The following is an 18,079-nucleotide window of genomic DNA, read 5'->3' on the forward strand; positions in this document are numbered from 1 at the left end:
TGCTTGAGCTACAGCAAATTGGAAGAGGTGGACTGAGAGGGAGGCAGAGATCTGCACAGTCAAGAGAAATGGATCATTTTAAGGCAGGGAATGATTATTTAACTTTGATACACAGACATGAGTATTTAGGGGTTCAATTAAATGAAGACGGACATTAGAGTAACTGACACCACAACCACCGTGTCAGAAAAATTGTTGGCATGCAGCTAGCTAGATGGCCAGCAGTTGTGACTCATTTTTTCTAGAAAATGATATGCATACTGTCCAAGGTAGTCAAGATGACAGTGGCAGGGCTCCATGAAGTTCAAGAGTTGTGTACTCACTTTTGGGTTGAGCAGGAGGCAGTACCTCAATATGACGTCTGCAGCTCTTGATCATCACTGCGGTCAGATAACCATTTTAGTTTAGTGCAAGCAGATACAGCTGCAAAGTATGTGTGAGTCTTTGCTTGAGTGAAAGATGGATTCAGATAGTGTGGGGATTTTTAAGGTGGTTTTGATTAGTGAAATGTGCCAAATTATATCATGCTACAAACCACAATTTGGAAAATGGAAATTTGGTGACTGGATCCCTGGACTTTGCTGTTGTAAAGCAGTGTTCAACATTGTTCCTGCAGCCACAGATCTCAGCAGTTCAGTTGGTGAGTAAAATGTTATCTTAACAGACCCGAAGACAAAGACACATTATCACCAAGGTTGTTCAGAAACTGAACTAAACTTTCCCAACTTCTTCAAAAACCTGCACACGACAGCTGGCAGTCAGAGCTGTAGCAGGTCTGGTTTTATTCTGTGATTGTGCTGTGATGTCAGATGACCTACAAGTGTGAATGGAGAATTTATCTGTAACCAGCACTCTGCTATGACTGGTCAAGTGTAAGCTGAAGCTGTTTTTAATATCCTCTGTCACACACAGGTGGTGTTGGGCTGCAGAGATGAGGGAGGTTTTATTTTCCTCTGCAGTTATGAATGATCACTAGGCTCTGGCCTGTCTCTGACTCTGGCTCTGCAGAGAGGCAAAAGGAAATAAAGGAGTTTTTCTGTCATTACTTCTCAGCTGAGTTCACCTGGTCTCTTTGTTTACACAGCAAAACATCCAGGACAGAAATCTACCGGGGTTCATGCAGAGCCCCAAAACTAGATCCAACAGAAAGATTACATTTTGTCCAGCCTTCACCTACATCTCAGCAGGGAGGAAGAGTGTTCACTCCAAAGCACACACAGCAATGACATTTCAGCTTTAAGAGTGATTCCAGCCTTCTGGTAGAAAATTCCCAGTGTATCCAGATTTGGCAAGGAGTCGGACATCGTTCAACTAGAGTCTGCATCACTGCCTCCATCACAACAGCAGAGCACTGGTCAAAGATCAAAGATCACTCCACCTACACTCCTATACATGTGGCCCTGAGTCACGATAACAGATAAGTGAAAAAAAAAAAAACAACAGAATTGGAAAAGCAAAGATTATAGATACATGTGTGGAAGAAAAGGTCAAAAAAGTACTTTTTGAGTTCTGCTCAAAGACCCCCTCTATTTAAAATCAAGTTTTTGACCTAGTTAATATTTGCTAAAAGATGTGTTATGAATGAAGTAAGCAGTCAACACCATGGCTCAACATTCCCACTTTGGAACTGCAGGGTACTAGGATACTGATAACAGTCTCAAAAGCATGGATTCGGATTTCCAGAGTTTCATGCGTCATAAACCTAAAGAAACAACCCTGTCACCTTGCATGGCGGGGCCCTTCCATATCATTGTCACTGCACTAAATTATCTCTGGTTCTTTTATGGTATTTAAGCAGAGTTGTAAAAGAGCTGGTGTGCTCGAGCTTTAACAAAGAGCTGAGAGGTGGGTGGAGACTTCAGAGACCTGCACATTCTAGAGGACACTTACATCTAAACCATTTTAAGGCAGGAAAGGGATTATTTCATGGAAAAAATCTTAATATGCAACTCTGGTTCAAAATCCTAGTTATGCTATTTGCTCAAGTCTTGCCACTTCAACCCACCCAGCAATACAAAAAATCTCTTCTTCACAGAACACGTGAAACAACAATGGGCTTCAAAACCAAACAAAGATTAAGCAAAACAATAAAAAAGTTAAAATGCACAAACATAGCCAGTAGTTTGCTCCCCAAGAAAGAAAAATATTTTAATGCATCTAACCTTTTCCTGGCAACTTTTGGAGTGTCAACCAAACTTTCTTCTGCAGTACTAAAGAAAATGACAGTGTCGCTTTGACCACTGCTTTGGTGCATCGTAACGTTTTTCTTGCTTGGAAATCTTTTACCTCACATCTCGGACTGCCTGGCTTAAGGATGTGATGTTTCTCTTGAGGCTTGAAAAAGTCTAAATATGTACTTAAGTTTGTAATGACCATTTTTACTAATAAATACCAACCTTTTATTTTATGTTTGAACATCCTATCTGTGTTGCTCCTAAATGAGGTGCACCTGTTTGATCAGTTGTGTGTCTAACTGATACTATAATGTAGCTCTACAGTAGAAAAACTGTGCTACAGAATTTTACTGAAGTGAACATTAAGTCTACTGGGTTTGGTTTTCCTTTCTGTCCATAATTATTTAGTTAACAGGGAAAAATGGAAATACTGGACCTTTAGTTCTTGAGAGTCAGAATATATATATATATATATGAGATGATAAAACAAGGGGTATCTATACAAGCTCTCATCCTATACTAAGCCCGTCTGTCTTTTCCCTCCACATCTCTCTCTACCTTATCTACAGGTGGACCTCAGGCAGATCAAAGAAACCCTGCAGTAAAGTTTCTATAATTCACTGAAAAGTGCATCAGGACAAGGAGATCTACAGTATGAAGTCGTAGCCTGAACATTGGCTCTGACTCTGATTTTGGGGATCAAGATCAACACAAGCCATGGTCTAAATTAAGTCCTGGGGAGATGGTTTGATCTCCCCTAAAAACATCTTCTTTTGGAGGGTTGTACAGAAACTTTTGGTGGATCTTCCAGCATGGAATGCTGCTGAAAGTGTTTCAATCAGTACTGTTATATGCATGCATTTTTTTTAAAAGCTGCAGATGCAAACAGCCTGTTTTACTTGTAGCCTCAACAGAATGTGAATGGAGCAGCCTATGAAATTTCACAACCAGTGAAAGTTAAGTTTTGTTGTCCAGTTTTATGGAGGACAATATTTAGGGGACTTTGAAACTGTCACAGTTTGGATACATCAGTGGACTAATTTGCTCTTCTTGGAGATTCCAATGCGTTGGAGGTACATTTACTGTTAGGAAAGTTCCTGCACATTAACTCTCGGGAAATTAAAGTTTCTGGAAATTTTTGTGGAAGAGCAGCTTATGTCTGAGTGAAATCACCCAGCTGTAAGGTACACACCCTGATTTTCTTCCCCAAACCTCCTGCCTCACCATCAGATTCAAAGTCTTTGCAATGAAATCAGGTAGTTTTGGATGCAGGAGTTTAGAGGGGTTGTTTCCCTCTTCAGACTTATATAAATTAAGCAACTTTATTTTACAGTCCGATGACAATCTATTTTTTTTCAAATTGTATAGTAAGATCACCTACATGGGAACAATTTATAGGACCACAGATACTTCACGTCCGAAAACGCAGCGATGCTGTTCTGTATGATTGGGTTGGATGATGAAGTCTGTAAGTAATCAAAGTTTTATATGATGCTGCCACTTAATGTTTTATTTGAGTTTACATAGTGGATTTTAGCATTTGTTTTACATCTTTTTATGATGTGTTGGGTCTATCTGATTGCGTTTTATATAAGATTGCCACATGACTGCTATAAAAATTCCGTCTTTGGGGACAACAAAGTTGAGGTAGCTTTAACTTATTATTTATTTAATTTATGTTACTTTACTTAAGTGTTAAAAGTAAATTTATGTTCATTCATCAGATTTTATTACTGAAGTCACTGGTCTGTTGTGAAGATTCAAGCAATTTAATGAAATACTCTAAGGATATGATGGAGTTCTGAGAGACTGATAGAGATGCTATATGTACATAATAAATTTTCTAGTGAGCACAGAGGGGATAAACTTAATAAAAAGGTGCCATAAGGTCATCTCAGACTTCCCTTCAACTCTGCATGGAATCATTATAGCGATATTACTGGACCACTGACACACTCTGACACCCTGTAGGAATATAAAATATGATACACTGTGCTCTCAGCCTGGATTATCATATCCTAGTAAAGTCTACTGAGGTATCCTATACGCTCACTAGACAGAACAATACTGGCTTCACAGCACCCTGTAGGAACATTACGTAAATATTACGAGGATGTTATAGAGCACTGGGTATCACTGACACCTCAAAGCAATAATACAGAAATTATATACGACTATGATAATGAAACATGAGAATAAACATCATCAAAAGGTGTCTTAAGGTCACTACAGACTGAGCAGCACAAACACACTGAAGCTCACTGTAGGACTATGAATATTACAGGGATACCGCTTGGCACGGTTGTGAATATTAAACTAAATACAAGACATGACACTGTGTAACTCGCAACAAAGGCACAGTGAGGCGAAGGCAGACACGGCACCATAGAAACACTGCACAAGAAGAGAAAAATATGAGAATATCAGAAGAGCACGCCACCAAAAGTCAGCACTGAAGCATGACAGACACAGTACAGGAGTATTACAGAGGTACTACAGCAGACAATGTCCCTGAGACACTGTGACAGCCTCGGATTATTAGAGGAATATAACAGGACTGTCATCAGAACTGAGCTGGGAAACAACACAAGCATGACACTGTAGGAATATAACAGGAATCTGATGGAGGCAAGCAGAGCTGCATAAAGAGCATCGGCAGGATTAGATCCTATAGAAGTATTATAGAAAACAGAACAGAACATACTGAAATGGCGAAGATGGAGACTTCTCTCTCTCTCTCTCTGTGTGTGTGTCTCTCCTTCCTCCTCTCCTCTTCCTCTCTGCTCTGGAAGTCTGCAGCCTTGCTTCTCTCACTCCGTCTCTCTCTCAGCCCCCCTCAAGGTCTCTCTACCGCGCTCTCTCTCTCTTTTGTCGCTGTGATATCTGGCCATGCCTTCACTGGATGGAGGAGAGAGGAGGAGGAGGAGGGAGGAAGGAGGAGGGTGGTAGGGGAGGGCAGACAGACAGACAGGAGGGAGGAGAGGATGATGATGATGATGAAGGTGGTGGAGGGAGAGTCAGACACTGCAGCAGTAAAAGGAGAAGAAGAAGAAGACGGTGGCTTTACCTCTCTCTCTCTCTCTCTCTCTCTCTCTCTCTCTCTCTCTCTCCTTCCTCTTCTTCCTTTTCCTCTTTTCTCTTTATTACTCGGGGACGAGCACGCAGCGACGCGCCCGATGGAGAGGCAGGGAGTTGCGCGCATGCAGGCTCCAAGGATGGCGATGCATTCACTAGCACTCTCTACCACTCATCCCCCTCTCTCTCTGTTCTTTCTGAATTAATTCAATGTGTGTGTGTGTGTGTGCGTGTGTGTGTGTGTGTGTGTGTGTGTGTGTGTGTGTCTCTGCAGGGTAGAAAATCAAACACACAACAGTCTCTCCAGGCATTCATCAGCTCTGTGTGAACAAAGGAGTGAGCCTCTAATTTAGACTGCGACTTTATTAGTAGTAGCTGCACTAACCTGCGATTCATGCTGCATTCTGTATACAGTATTAATGATAAACAATTAGATAAAATACACAACTTTTGCGTTGTCAGATTGCAACTAATCACACTTTTTGGTTCAGATGCTTTGCGGCTGAGGCTAAGTGGTCAAACAGCCCACTGGAGGGATCTGCATAATCTAATTACAGATCTAAAAAGACAAGTAAACTGTTATGCCGGAGGTGGATTTTTCACAACTTGACCAACCAACTGCTCTTCTTATTACTGTTTTAGGCTGTAACGGGGTGTTTAAAGAATTAGACAGTTATTAAATGCACATTACAGCCATGGATCAGCTGAAATGGTCTGGATTGGGTTACAATCTCTTTATTATATATTTGTTTTCATTCTTCCTTAGTTGTGGCTCTAAGGCTAAAATGAAAGTCGATTCTCACATTATGTTACACAGCTAATGTCAGCTCACTATGTCTACTACCCAAACACCAACATGTACAAACATCTAAATGCAAAGCAAAACAGTGACAAATGAAACTGAAAACTCGGTATCAATATCTGTGGTGTTTGAATATTATGTAATACAGCAGTGCATTTGTCTTCTATGTGTGTGTTTTTATAGATAAATTATACTGACGTTCTGCTATTTTTATCATCCAACCTATTTCTTTTAACATGTTTATTTTATGTAGTGTGTCTACAGAATGTCTGGCTGCCCAGTTGAGAACTGGGGTCCATTAGACGGAGAAGCTATTTTGGGCGGCTCTAGTTCCCGGAGGTAAAAAGTCCATTCATTTTTCCCATAGAAAATGTTTAAAGGCCAATTAGTGGAAACCTGAAGCAAAGGTTCAGGGATTGAATTAATCCTAAAACTCCATTGATCCTCCCCCTGCATCTGTTTCAACACACATTTACCCACTTCACATAGTTGTACTATAGGAATTCTGAGACGAAATTGGGAGATATAGCTGCATTTTAAATGCAATTGTATGACTAGGATGAGCCTAAAAACTCTTGTGGTGCAACTGTTGATCCAAATAATTAAGAACTGGTTATATATATTAAAATTGAAATCTATGTAGGATTTGACAGTGTACAGCAGCTCTGATGCCATCTTTGATTAATAACAACATTAAGCACATCGGGGGTTTTTTCATTTTTTTTTTTTTTTTTTTTTAAAAGGAAATAGGAATAGGTTGCAAAATGAGGAAATAATATAGCTACATTAAGGAAACTTGGCTACCAGATTACAAAATGGCTCCTTATTTATTCAAACTAAAGGTGCTAGATAGCACACACAGACAAAAACAAATTCCAAGCTTCCTCCCAGATGTAGTACGTTTACATAATTTTGGGCATGCTCATTAGTGTCCTTCTTACAGTGCATTCCATTTGAAACTGGAAAACTGGAAATTATGTGAACTGGAAGTGTTCAACTGGAATGATCGCTGTTGTAAGATTTCCTACTCTGAAAGCTGAAGGTTAATTTCAACAACAACAACTCTATAATTCAAGATGGTTGCTTGGCACATCAACAGTAGTGAAAACTGGAGTAATTTACTATTTAATTGTGCTTCTGTCTCATTGGTGCTTCATTAAATCAACTATACACATAGTACAGTCCAACTCCTACCTGTGGATGAGTTGCTATGGTGTTTGTATGGGCATAATCTCTGTAATAGGTTGTGTAATACATTTAATTGGCTGGTTGTGCTAACAATTGCTAACCTGATAATGAAGGTTTTCCTGGAGCGCTCCACAAATGGCATAACACCAAAGAACCAAGTCAAGTCCTCAAGTCAAGACTCAGCAGTTCACCTGCATCTGAAAGAGAAGGGACACTCCTTTGAGGACAGTAATATCCATATCCTGGTCTGAGAGGATAGATGTTTAAGAGGAGTGAAGGAAGTCATCTATGCTAAAACAGAACAGCCATCTCGAAACAAAAAATGCACCACTACTTATCAGGTACTTATAATGCAGTCTTGACAGCCCTCCCCAGAGAGGTTTACCATCATTAACACCTCGAGTCATCCCTCTCCAGGCAGTTTCACAGCCATTCACACCTCGAGACATGCAAGTCCTAGGTCATTAACGAAACATTATCCATGTGGGGTGACAATAAATACATGGGACTCCCTACTTGTCAGTTAGAATTAGGGAAGCCTCTTGGTTAAGAGGTGAAATCTCTTCAGGAACCAAAAAGGGAAAGTTCAGTGGCCTTCTGCTGGAGCTATTAGGATTACAATTGCCTGGATGATTGAGTATTTACACAGACGTATTTTCCTGCACATGTGTACCTTGGTTTATCAAATTGTACTAGAGCACAGTCTACTCAGGTGTGATTGCCAGGTTTGTCTTCTAAAGTAAATGGAATGCAGCATTCAAGGCTTTCAGTCAAGGTTGTTGAAATAATTTTACAGGTTTTCTATATTTTCCAGAAGTTACTGGACTGAAATGATAAAATTCTGATGATAAAAGGACCTATTTTTGAGGGTTTGTAACTACTGTGATCACAGTGTAAAACTTAATAAACAAAGGGACTTGTAGCAACATAGTCCGGCCACTGTGCCGAAATTGTCGCAAGGCCCACCATTGTTTCTGACCTTGCCTTTCTCAGGAAAAGTGTTGAAAAAATATTTCAAAGCAAAAAAAAAAAGAGAAAGCAATTACAGCTTAATAATCCTTACTACATGGTGCCTTATCAGAATGTGGTGCCATTTTGAACCCTGTGCTAACAGGGAGGACTGAATCTTACTTTTATTGCTTTTTATTTGTGCAGTTTTATGATGTCCTCGTAAGCTGTCAGTCATTTTGGTTTGCTTTCCTCCCTCCTCACACAGGCACATATCACAATGATAGCAACCCATCTAAGAGGGCTGTAAAGTGGTATGATGAGTTTGCGTATAAAAAGCATGTCACTTCGGGCACATTTCACATGTCATGTCTGCAGATACCAGGCTGAAAGCAGAGCAAGCAGGAGATGTTGACAGCTTTGCTAAGTGTCAGACTCAGGGCTGAGGCTACTACCTGGAAGCATGGCCAGTAGCTTTTAGACAAATTCAAAAACCATCAATATTAAGGATTCATTCATTTACGTGATGGAGGACCACACCACAGCTACACTTAGAATTGCTTCCTTTCTCAATATAATACATCTGTCCATCACTCCTTCCATTTTTCCTTAAATTTTTAATTATATCTTTGATCAGTTTCCGCTCTCATCCTTTTATTCATCTATTCCTATGCCGCCCTCCTTTGATCTCTCCCTCCACTTCCTCATGTATGCCTCTTCTCATCCTTCCAATCCAAACTTCTCCCTGTGCCTGTTTTTCTAACCTTTCCCTCCTTGTTGTCCATCCTTCCCTTGCTCCTTTGATAACTTATGTCCCTCTCGTTTGTCTCTGCATCCCTCTCTCCACCGCTCTTTCCATTTATCTTTCTCCCTCTTTCCCTTTAGCTCAGTCACTCTAATTCTCTCTCTCTCTCTCTCTCCACCCTTGTCCTCTTCCACATCTGTGATCTCTCCTTCTTCTTCCCTCCATCTCTTCGCTCTGACAGCAGACCAGAGTGAACTGAGGACAGAGACAGAGAGAGAGGACGGTAGAGCGAGCTTGATTTGAACGGACTGACCTAAATAGACTCTCCCTTCAATAAAACATTGAGACTGAGGAAAGAAACACACAGGTCTCTCACTCTCTCTCTCTTTCTGTCTGTCTGTGTCTCCCAATCACTATTTACCTTTACTTCTTTTGGAGATTTCAGTTTTTCAATTCAAGATTCAAGTCTGGAAAATCGAGAATTGATTTCTGCAAAGAGAATTGCATACATGAGCCATGCCGAAGATGGCAGTTTGACTAAATATTAATCCAGGAGCCTGTGCTACTAACAGCATTTCTGTATTTAGTTTGATTTTCTCATTGTGTTGTGAATTGCTGGTGTTTCTAAAACGCGCTTTCTTAAATTGCAGTGTTGAGCTCTCAAGGCCATCAAAATGAATCTAAAAATCCCACAAAGCCACAAACTATTGTGTGATGCTATATGACAGCATCAGAGTGCACAAATTCAATACATCAGTCTTCCAAACTGGTATCACTGTCATCTGTGATGTTTTCTTCATTGCTTGACATTTTTTCCTCAAGCCCTGGTAGTATAGGAGAGTATACTTTGTTGCAGCCCACCTTCCAGCCGCCTCTTTTAATGGACATTTTCAATTTGTGCAAAAAAAAAGAAAAAAAAAAAACGTGAGTGGAAAATACAAAAGAACTATAACAAAAAAGGTTTTGTGCGAAGCTGAGTTGGAGTATGAGTGCTGGAGGTTGGCTGGAGCTGGTGTATCCATAAAAGCAAATTCCAACAAAATGTAATGGAAAGAGTACTAGTGAATAAAACTGATTGGAAAATTAATGCTACCCAAAGCTGCAGATAGGGAAAACTTTTAACTGGGGTGCAGAAGCCTAAGGAGGGTGGGGTTTTTTTATAGCTGTACATTTTGTACTTTGTAAAAAAAATTAAAAAAAAACAGACAAAAAACTTTTCTCTCAGGAAAATATGACTTTCCTGCCATCTGGTGAATCTTTAATGCCTGTGAATCACAAAGAATAAAATGACTAATATAACAATAATATAATAAAATAATCTGGAGAAAAATTCAGTATCATTTTTTTCTGTAAAAAACAAGTAAAAAAATAAGCAACGACAAAATAATCCATCTATGATTAGTCATTTGCATAATTATCATCACTTTTGTCACACATAGGCCTGTTCAAATCCTGACACTAAACTGACTACAGTGGTCATGACATTACCCACTCAATTGTGGACTGCCATTGAGAAGCGTCGAGTTTTAAATATGGCCGTCGCTATCTTGGTCTTTTGGAACTGGCAGTAATGAATGAGAGGTGGAACTGACTGGAGAACCTGTGAACACCACTGTATTACAGTGGTGACTTGTAAATTACTAGGTAGTCCTGCCTTAAAGTGAACCCTGCTTTATTCTCTATTTTACCCTAAATGGGACAATAATTCACCAAATGAATATCATGCTGTGTTAAAGGACACTTGAAACTAGTGACTGAGACCATAAAGTCATTAGGAAAATGTTTATAGAGGAAATAAATCATGACAGAAATTTGGTCATTTTTTTCATTCTTTTTATAACTAAGGGAGGTGCCTGTTACTATTAGAAAGACTGCAGGTGTAAGGGACTTGCATGTTGGCTTCACTTTTCAGACTCAAGGGCTTTGTCTATCTTTTTATTTACAGTCTATGCATAAAATCCTGTTAGTGTGAAATTTTGAAAATATGCTAGCTAGAAAGCTGGCTAACTGTACAAGTCCCTTGTAAACAGGATTAAAAAATACATTTGAGTAGATTCTCAGTCATCCAGGTCATGGTAATCTTAGAAGCGTCAGTTGAAATCTACTGGACTTCTTCAGCCAGGATGAAGGACCTGCCTACAAGTAAAACGTTCACAACTTTTACATCTGCAAAATTGGGGTAAAATCAATCAATGCTTTAGGCCTTGGGAATGCTGCCAGTTGAAGTGTCAAAATCCAAATAATTTCCCACTGACGTTAGGTTTATATCCCCTCTAATAGACTCAGAAATGAGCTGAATGCGAGATGCTGTGACAGAATTAAGGCTTGTACACTTGTAATGTGTCACAAATGGAATATTGCTCACTTTTAACAATTACAGCATATTTTTGTTCAGCAGTTCACCCCGTAACTCTCTGTTTAGTCCTGCTAAAGCAAAAACATCCACAGGGCCTTCCCAGCAACATTTGCATTTTTTGTGTATGGGCTTTATGTAAATAACATAAAAAAGTATAGTACAGCAACAAAAAAAACATACAGAAATAAATATGAAGTATGAAAATATAATTTCTATTGGAAAATGAAATTCAGCACAGTGGTAAATATAAAATAGATGTGTTAATATACTGACCACCCACTGAATCCCAATTTTATTTTAATAATTTATTCGTTCGTGTGTTTGTGAGTCTTGACTGCTATCTTTATATTGGATTCTACAGTTTGCTTTTTGCACCCTTAATTGTGTCTTATCATTTTAAGTGAATAATACTGCAATTTTTTCAGAAATTTCTAATTTTCTAGAATCTTCGGACTCTTTGCTGCAGCTCCAAATTGTGGTTTAGCGCATCCTGTTGGCTTACATTATCCTTAAGATGTGTCTACAACTTGACTGGTACCTGTGGTAAATTAATTCACTGGACACAGTTTAGAAAGACATCCATCCAAAGACATGTAAAGGTCTGACAATTCATACCACATGTCATGACAAAAACAAAGCAATGAAGTCCAGTGAACTCTCCATATTCCTCTATGATACAAATGTTGTGAGACATTGTTGAAGATGAGGGTATAGAACCATTCTAAAACTTGGAATTATCCTAGAAGTGTGGCCCACGGTGGCCTCAAACTTAGTAATCGAGCAAAAAGGTCCCTCATTTTGGACATGTAATCAAAGCAGCAGTGCCGATGATACATCCATCTAATATTTCTTGCTTTTCTATGCTTTAATGTCACCATTAAGCATTTATAAAGGAGGGGAAATGTTTGTGGTACTTCTGTGCACTGGCATTTGCATGGCATTTATGAACATCAATTTGCAATATTAAACAGTGAGCTGCAAGGAAAATGAGACAAATACATAATTGGTGTTTCAAACACTGGTACTTCGATTTCATGTCCATACTGAAACTCTGGTTTTTGCTCTTCATGATAGATAAACTAGTTGTGTTTATTAAAATAGCAATCATTTAGTGTTTAGTTACCCTTGTTGGTCGCAATAATACCATCTTCAACCCTTTGACCTCTTGATTCTAGAGTCGCAAAGTGTTGGTGTCATTCTTGAGCCAGTTTTCCTAATCTTGAATTGGTTCAAGACTAGGCTCTGAACCAGCCCTAAGTGCCTTGGTGGAGAAAGAGCAGTACAGAGATAAAAGAATCTGCTGGAAGGACAACAATCTCAGCAGTGCTGCATCTATTCAGGTTTTATGGTAGAGTGGTTGACAAAGGCCTTTCTTGAGTAAAAGACGGAGTACACTTGGCCATGAGTTTACCAAGAAGCATTTAAAGGTCTTTAAGACCACAAGGAAAAAGATTCTCTGGGCTGATGGGTAAAATCTGAACTCTATGAGCAGACCTTCAAGCACTATGTCCGTAAAAACAGCAGGCACTGCTCATCATTCAGATAATACCATCCCTATGCTACATCATGCTATAAGGGTGCTTCTCAACAGCAGGGACAGGGAGTCTGTTCAGAACTGAGGGGAGGATGAATGCTGCCAAATACAGAGAGGTCCTTGAAATAAACCTGCCTCAGAGAGCAGAGACCTGAGGGACAATGGTTCACCTTTCAGCCCCACAATCACTCATAGCAAACAGCCAAGAGAACGCTAAAGTGGCTTCTGGACAATTCTCTGAATGTCCTTGAGTGACCAGAGTCCAGAATTAAACCTCACAGAGCAACTGTGGTGAGACCTGAAGATGGAAGTTCACAGATGCTTTCATCCAATCTGATGGAGCTTGAGAGGATCTGCAGGAAGAATGGGATAAACTGTCCAAAACCAGGTGTGCAAAGCCTGTAGAGATATACCTAAGGAAGGGTAAATGCTGTCAAAGGGGCTTCTGCGAAGTACTGAATTAAAGGTCTAAAGATTTCTATGAATAAAAGATTTTGAATTTTACAAATTTGCCAAAATCTCTAAATAAATGTTTTCGCAGTCGTTATCGACTACTGAGTATAGACTGACAAGGTCAAATGTCTTTTTTTACCCCTTTAAATTAAACACAAAGTGTGCCAAAGTGATGGCACTTTCTGTACTTGTACTTGAGAATTTACTGTATAGTGGAAGAAGGTGACCTTGTCTTCCTCCTCAGTGTGGTCCTAGTATCGGCTGCAGTGCAGATTCTCTTCACAAAACTCTGACAATAAAGGCAGACATGGTGTTTACTGTGATAGATTACAGAAACTTGAGCAAGTTTCAAACCTCTGCAGATTAGTTTTGTCTGAAAACACACACACACCCTCACACACACCTTCACGCACACACGCACAAATCCGTCATCCTCGCACTGATCTAAGCTGGCTAATCAGATTTCTGTCGTTCCTACCTGTTTGGATCTGAACCAACAGACACATGCTGTCGACTCCTCTGGATGAATTCAGAGACACACTCCCTCCTCTCTCCCTCTATAGGTCTGCAGTGTGTAGGTGTGCAGCAGTGTGTAATAGGTTTTTCAGTGCAGCTCTGCAGCCTGAAGCCTCCACCAGGCTCAGTGGGAGAAAGTCAATTACAGCAGGGCTGAGCCTGGCCTGCGGGGGGGCGTATGGGAGGGAGATAAGAACATAAAGATGGCTGCCGACGAGCGCTCCCCCAGCTGCATGTATGGGCGGCGAGCACTGCACTTTGCCCTGCTGCATCTTTCCAGACGCAGAGCCAGAACGCTGCAGCACAGACTCTGAGAAGGACTGAAACACAAGAGAGGAGAGGAGGTGACTCGCAGTCTTTCATATTTTACATCTATTTTGTGATACAAGTTTTTTATTGATTACTTTTATTGATTCATAGGCTCAGTCATTAATTTTCAACCATGCAAATGTGCACTTTATTCCCATGGAGTTTAAGGAAGTTTAAGGAGAAATTTAGTTTTATTACAACCTGAGGCGTGTTTTCATAGTTGTGTTCATCTTTTTTTTTTCAGTAATAATAAATTTGCGCTCAACAAGTTAATTACTGGAGCACAGCGACATTATAACAACAAAGTCATGGAGGTCAAGAAACACAAGCTGCTAGAAAATCCAACTTGAGCCAAAGTACATAAGTATTATCCACAAAATAAAGTATTAAAAGTTTAAGTCTAAATTCTCAAGAAATATATCAGCGGCTATGGATTATATACTGTTATAAAACAGATTGACACATTAATATGTCAGCAGTGTTTTACTGTTGTAGTTTGTTGAGGTGAAGCTACCTTAAACCAGTTATTAGCTGTTTCGTCACATGACTACCGTCCCCTACAAAGGGTAAAAAGATAAATCTACAGGGTTATGAGATGATTAAACAGAGATGAAGGAAGAAAAGAATGCCCTACTCTCTGATCTTACATGTTTTGGTGAAATAGTTTTAATTATTAATATTCTTTGACAGTTACTGAAATGAAACCATGTGAGAATCTTAACAACTCAAAGAAACCTGAAACCTGTCAAAACATTCGGAAACCACTGTGTTAATCTTTAACAAGAATTCCAACTCTGCACTTTCTGTGCCTTTGCCAACCAGTCAAGTTCCAGACTGCATCTGTGTCTGTCTAGACTTGACCATTGAACTTCTAGATATAAATGCCGTCATGTTCTTTATTTATCCTACGAGACATTTGTGTGAAAGTTTGTCACAATTAGCTTGTGAATTCTTGAAAATGTGTTTTTGGAGGCCATTGGCGGTCAGGTTTATTGTCATGTCCAAGCAAAGAATTTGAAGACATTGCCCTTAGCCGTTCAAGAAATATTATGTTTACAAGAGTCGAATGGATTGATTTTATGTCAGTCTCAAGTTAAAAAGTTACTTGCCATCAGATAAAGTAAAGATAAGGCATTTTCAGATGTCAAGAAAACATACTGCTCGTGACATTTTTGCCTCTGGAAATCTGGTTTAGTGTCACTAATATCATGACAATCACAGCAAATTTCATTTTATTGTGGTATGTTCAGTGTTATGCATGAAATGGGTTGTTGCAAGGATTACATTTTTTAAGTAACATGTAACTTTTGATTCAACACGATAGGATATGATATCTCAATGTGTACTTAAGACATAAATGTTAAAATAATGAACCATTTTCAATGAAATCTATAAATGTGAATATATTTTAACCTTCAAATCATGAGTAGAACGTTTATCAAGGTTGCACACAGATAGGAAAAAACATCCGTTAAGTTTGAATCGATTCACTCACTGTTGTTTCAACACAAAGTAGAAGAACAGATATTTAAGAGCAGGAAGAGAAACAGAAAGCTGAGCTGTGTGTTCAGACGGCAGGCAGGCCTCAGCAAACTGGAGGCTCTGTTGTCGTTCGGAGCAGCCCTGCACTCCTGCGACAGCCAGAGACGATGCTAAGAAAGCAGTGAGTGTGAACCAGAACAGCAAGATGAGGCCCCAACAGCTAAACAATGAGCTGGAGCTCTATGTGAAGCTGCAGATTCAGCTGATAATGCTCTGAAAGTTCCCTGTATATGACCATTCTCATATTGTTTTCGAGCTATCATGCTATAAACTGTTATTGGGAAAATATTTAATTATAATTAGCTTTAGTTTGGCGCTAAGGGGAGGGGCTAGAGGATGCATAATGTCAGTTGAGGGGTTTCACAAGGATAGAAATACAATAATGAGTGTGTGTCTGAAAGCCTAAAGCTCCTCGCTGCACAGGATTAGTAGTCTGATGCTCTCTCTCTCTCTCTCACTCTCTCTCTCTCTGCAGAAGCTAATAAGCTCCACTGGTTTTCCTCCTGCAGTGAGCTGATTACAGCATTATACCTCATATACCCCCATTCACCTCCCATTACACCAATATACCTCCCAATGACGCCCAACATAGTGCACCTCCATACCTAAATATACCCCACCATACAGCCTGGTGCCCTCCTATAACCACAGCTGTATTCTTATAATTGAAAGTAACTCATGCATCTCTCTCTCTTTATAGAGGAACATATTAACATTGTCCTACACTCCAAGGATAAGACTGTTTGCTTATTATCGTCAACAAATGGATCAAAACCAAAAATAAAATGAAACAAAGTTTCATCTATGCAGACAAATCTTGATAAATCCAACAGAGCTCCAAAAACACATCAGTTGGGTGACATGTTCCTTCATTACAATGAACTCACACTGTAGTTTATTTCGACTCACATTGTTCTGCTGCCCCAAATACCCACCAGAGCATCAAATGTGGATTAGTCCGCCACTGAAAATAGTCCCCAACAAATGTCCTTTGTTTGAGTAATGCTTAATTAAAAGCTACAGTAACCAGCTGTACTGAATCTATTTTGAAACACTTGTGAGCTGATTTAAAAGTTTAACGGACAGAAGAAAATTGTGATTTTGTTTAATCTGTGGAATAAACTGCATCTCATGTTCTTGGAGCATTTGGAACTGCAGATGGAGTCAAACTAAACTACACAATGCATATTTATGGTACAAAAGGAAGATGTCAACTGATGCAAGCTTTTGGATGACATTGGAACTTTACAACAGAAAGGGATAAGATATATCAGGCTTTGGAAAAACATACGCTGTTTCCATATCATACTTTTGAAGTGGATGGAGATGCTTTTTTAAGTTATGACATAGCAAACATTTAACTTCCACATCAGCAGTTTTCACTTGTTTCAATGTCTTCATCTACAGATAGCATAAAAAATGTCCAATAACACCAAACCTGAAAGAATAATTCTAAAACTCCTCACTGAAAACAATTCCTTCAGACTTCTCTCTGTGTTTCTCAGGTAGGTGGTCAAAGTTTTGTTTATTCTTCATCTCTGATTTTTTTGACAGCAGCTGGCAAACAACTGGTTTTGTTTCCAGCTCCTTGTTCTCTGTTTATTACAGCCATGCTCATTGTAGCCTTTACTGTCACCTTCTGATGACATGAGGCAACCTATTTTTTTTTTGTGTGCCAAAGCAGCAATGGAAACAAGCTTAAGCCACAATTTGAGAAAAAAAAAATTCTGACATTTCAAAGGTTTGCATCGAATGCGCTCAACACTTATATGGAAACAGGACTACATATGACTTTGTTGGTTTTATATATACACACACACACGCACGCACGCACACACACATATATATGGTTGCTCAATTTCTTGAGATCACAACCTGTTTTTAAGTTCTGAATGGCTCAAAAAAAATTTTACTCCTGTAATTAGTCCATGAATAGCTCAAAATGTGATCACAGAGTTATTCTGGAGTGTTTGTAACTGTTCTGTGACCCTGTAATTACTGTATTATGGTTAATTCATGCTTTTGCGTCAATGTGCGAAGGCCGATAGTGGGCTATGGATGCAGCTCTATTTGTGCTATAATAAACACGCTATAACCACAACGGACTGCTACTAAGCTGGTTGCATTTCCCCTCAAATCGAACACAGAAAAACACATGAGGAAACAGCTGCTGCTTACAGATTACACTGTATCACTGTGTCAGTGGTTATTTCTGAGGTGTGCCCAACACAGTGTGTGAATATAGCACAAAATTTCTGGAGAACTAAGGACTCCCGAATGTGTCCGGACTCCATTGATGGAAAGTTTGTACAAATCAAAGTCTGGCAGCGACTACTTCAATTATAGCTCTGTTACTGATTAATTCATAAAGGTGTGGATGACAGAGAATCTCCTCATACAGTCCTCCTCATACCAAATATTTGTTTTAAACCCCACT

At 39.4% G+C, this 18,079-nt stretch overlaps 1 protein-coding gene across 4 annotated transcripts in view; it reads right to left on the minus strand.

The window, feature by feature from the left end:
• myt1la (myelin transcription factor 1-like, a) overlaps window positions 1-5,176 on the minus strand; it is a 95,865-nt gene extending 90,689 nt beyond the window's left edge. For 3 of the 4 annotated variants that reach the window (XM_035947028.2, XM_035947029.2, XM_035947027.2), the window contains exon 1: window positions 4,879-5,176. The gene's annotated coding sequence lies outside the window, so the exon portion shown is untranslated. The remainder of the gene's footprint in view (window positions 1-4,878) is intronic. The other variant, XM_035947030.2, reaches the window with a different exon arrangement.
• Between the last annotated feature and the right edge of the window lie 12,903 nt (window positions 5,177-18,079).

The sequence above is a fragment of the Amphiprion ocellaris genome, chromosome 12 (assembly GCF_022539595.1).
Source record: "Amphiprion ocellaris isolate individual 3 ecotype Okinawa chromosome 12, ASM2253959v1, whole genome shotgun sequence".
Taxonomy (NCBI): Eukaryota; Metazoa; Chordata; class Actinopteri; family Pomacentridae; genus Amphiprion; species Amphiprion ocellaris.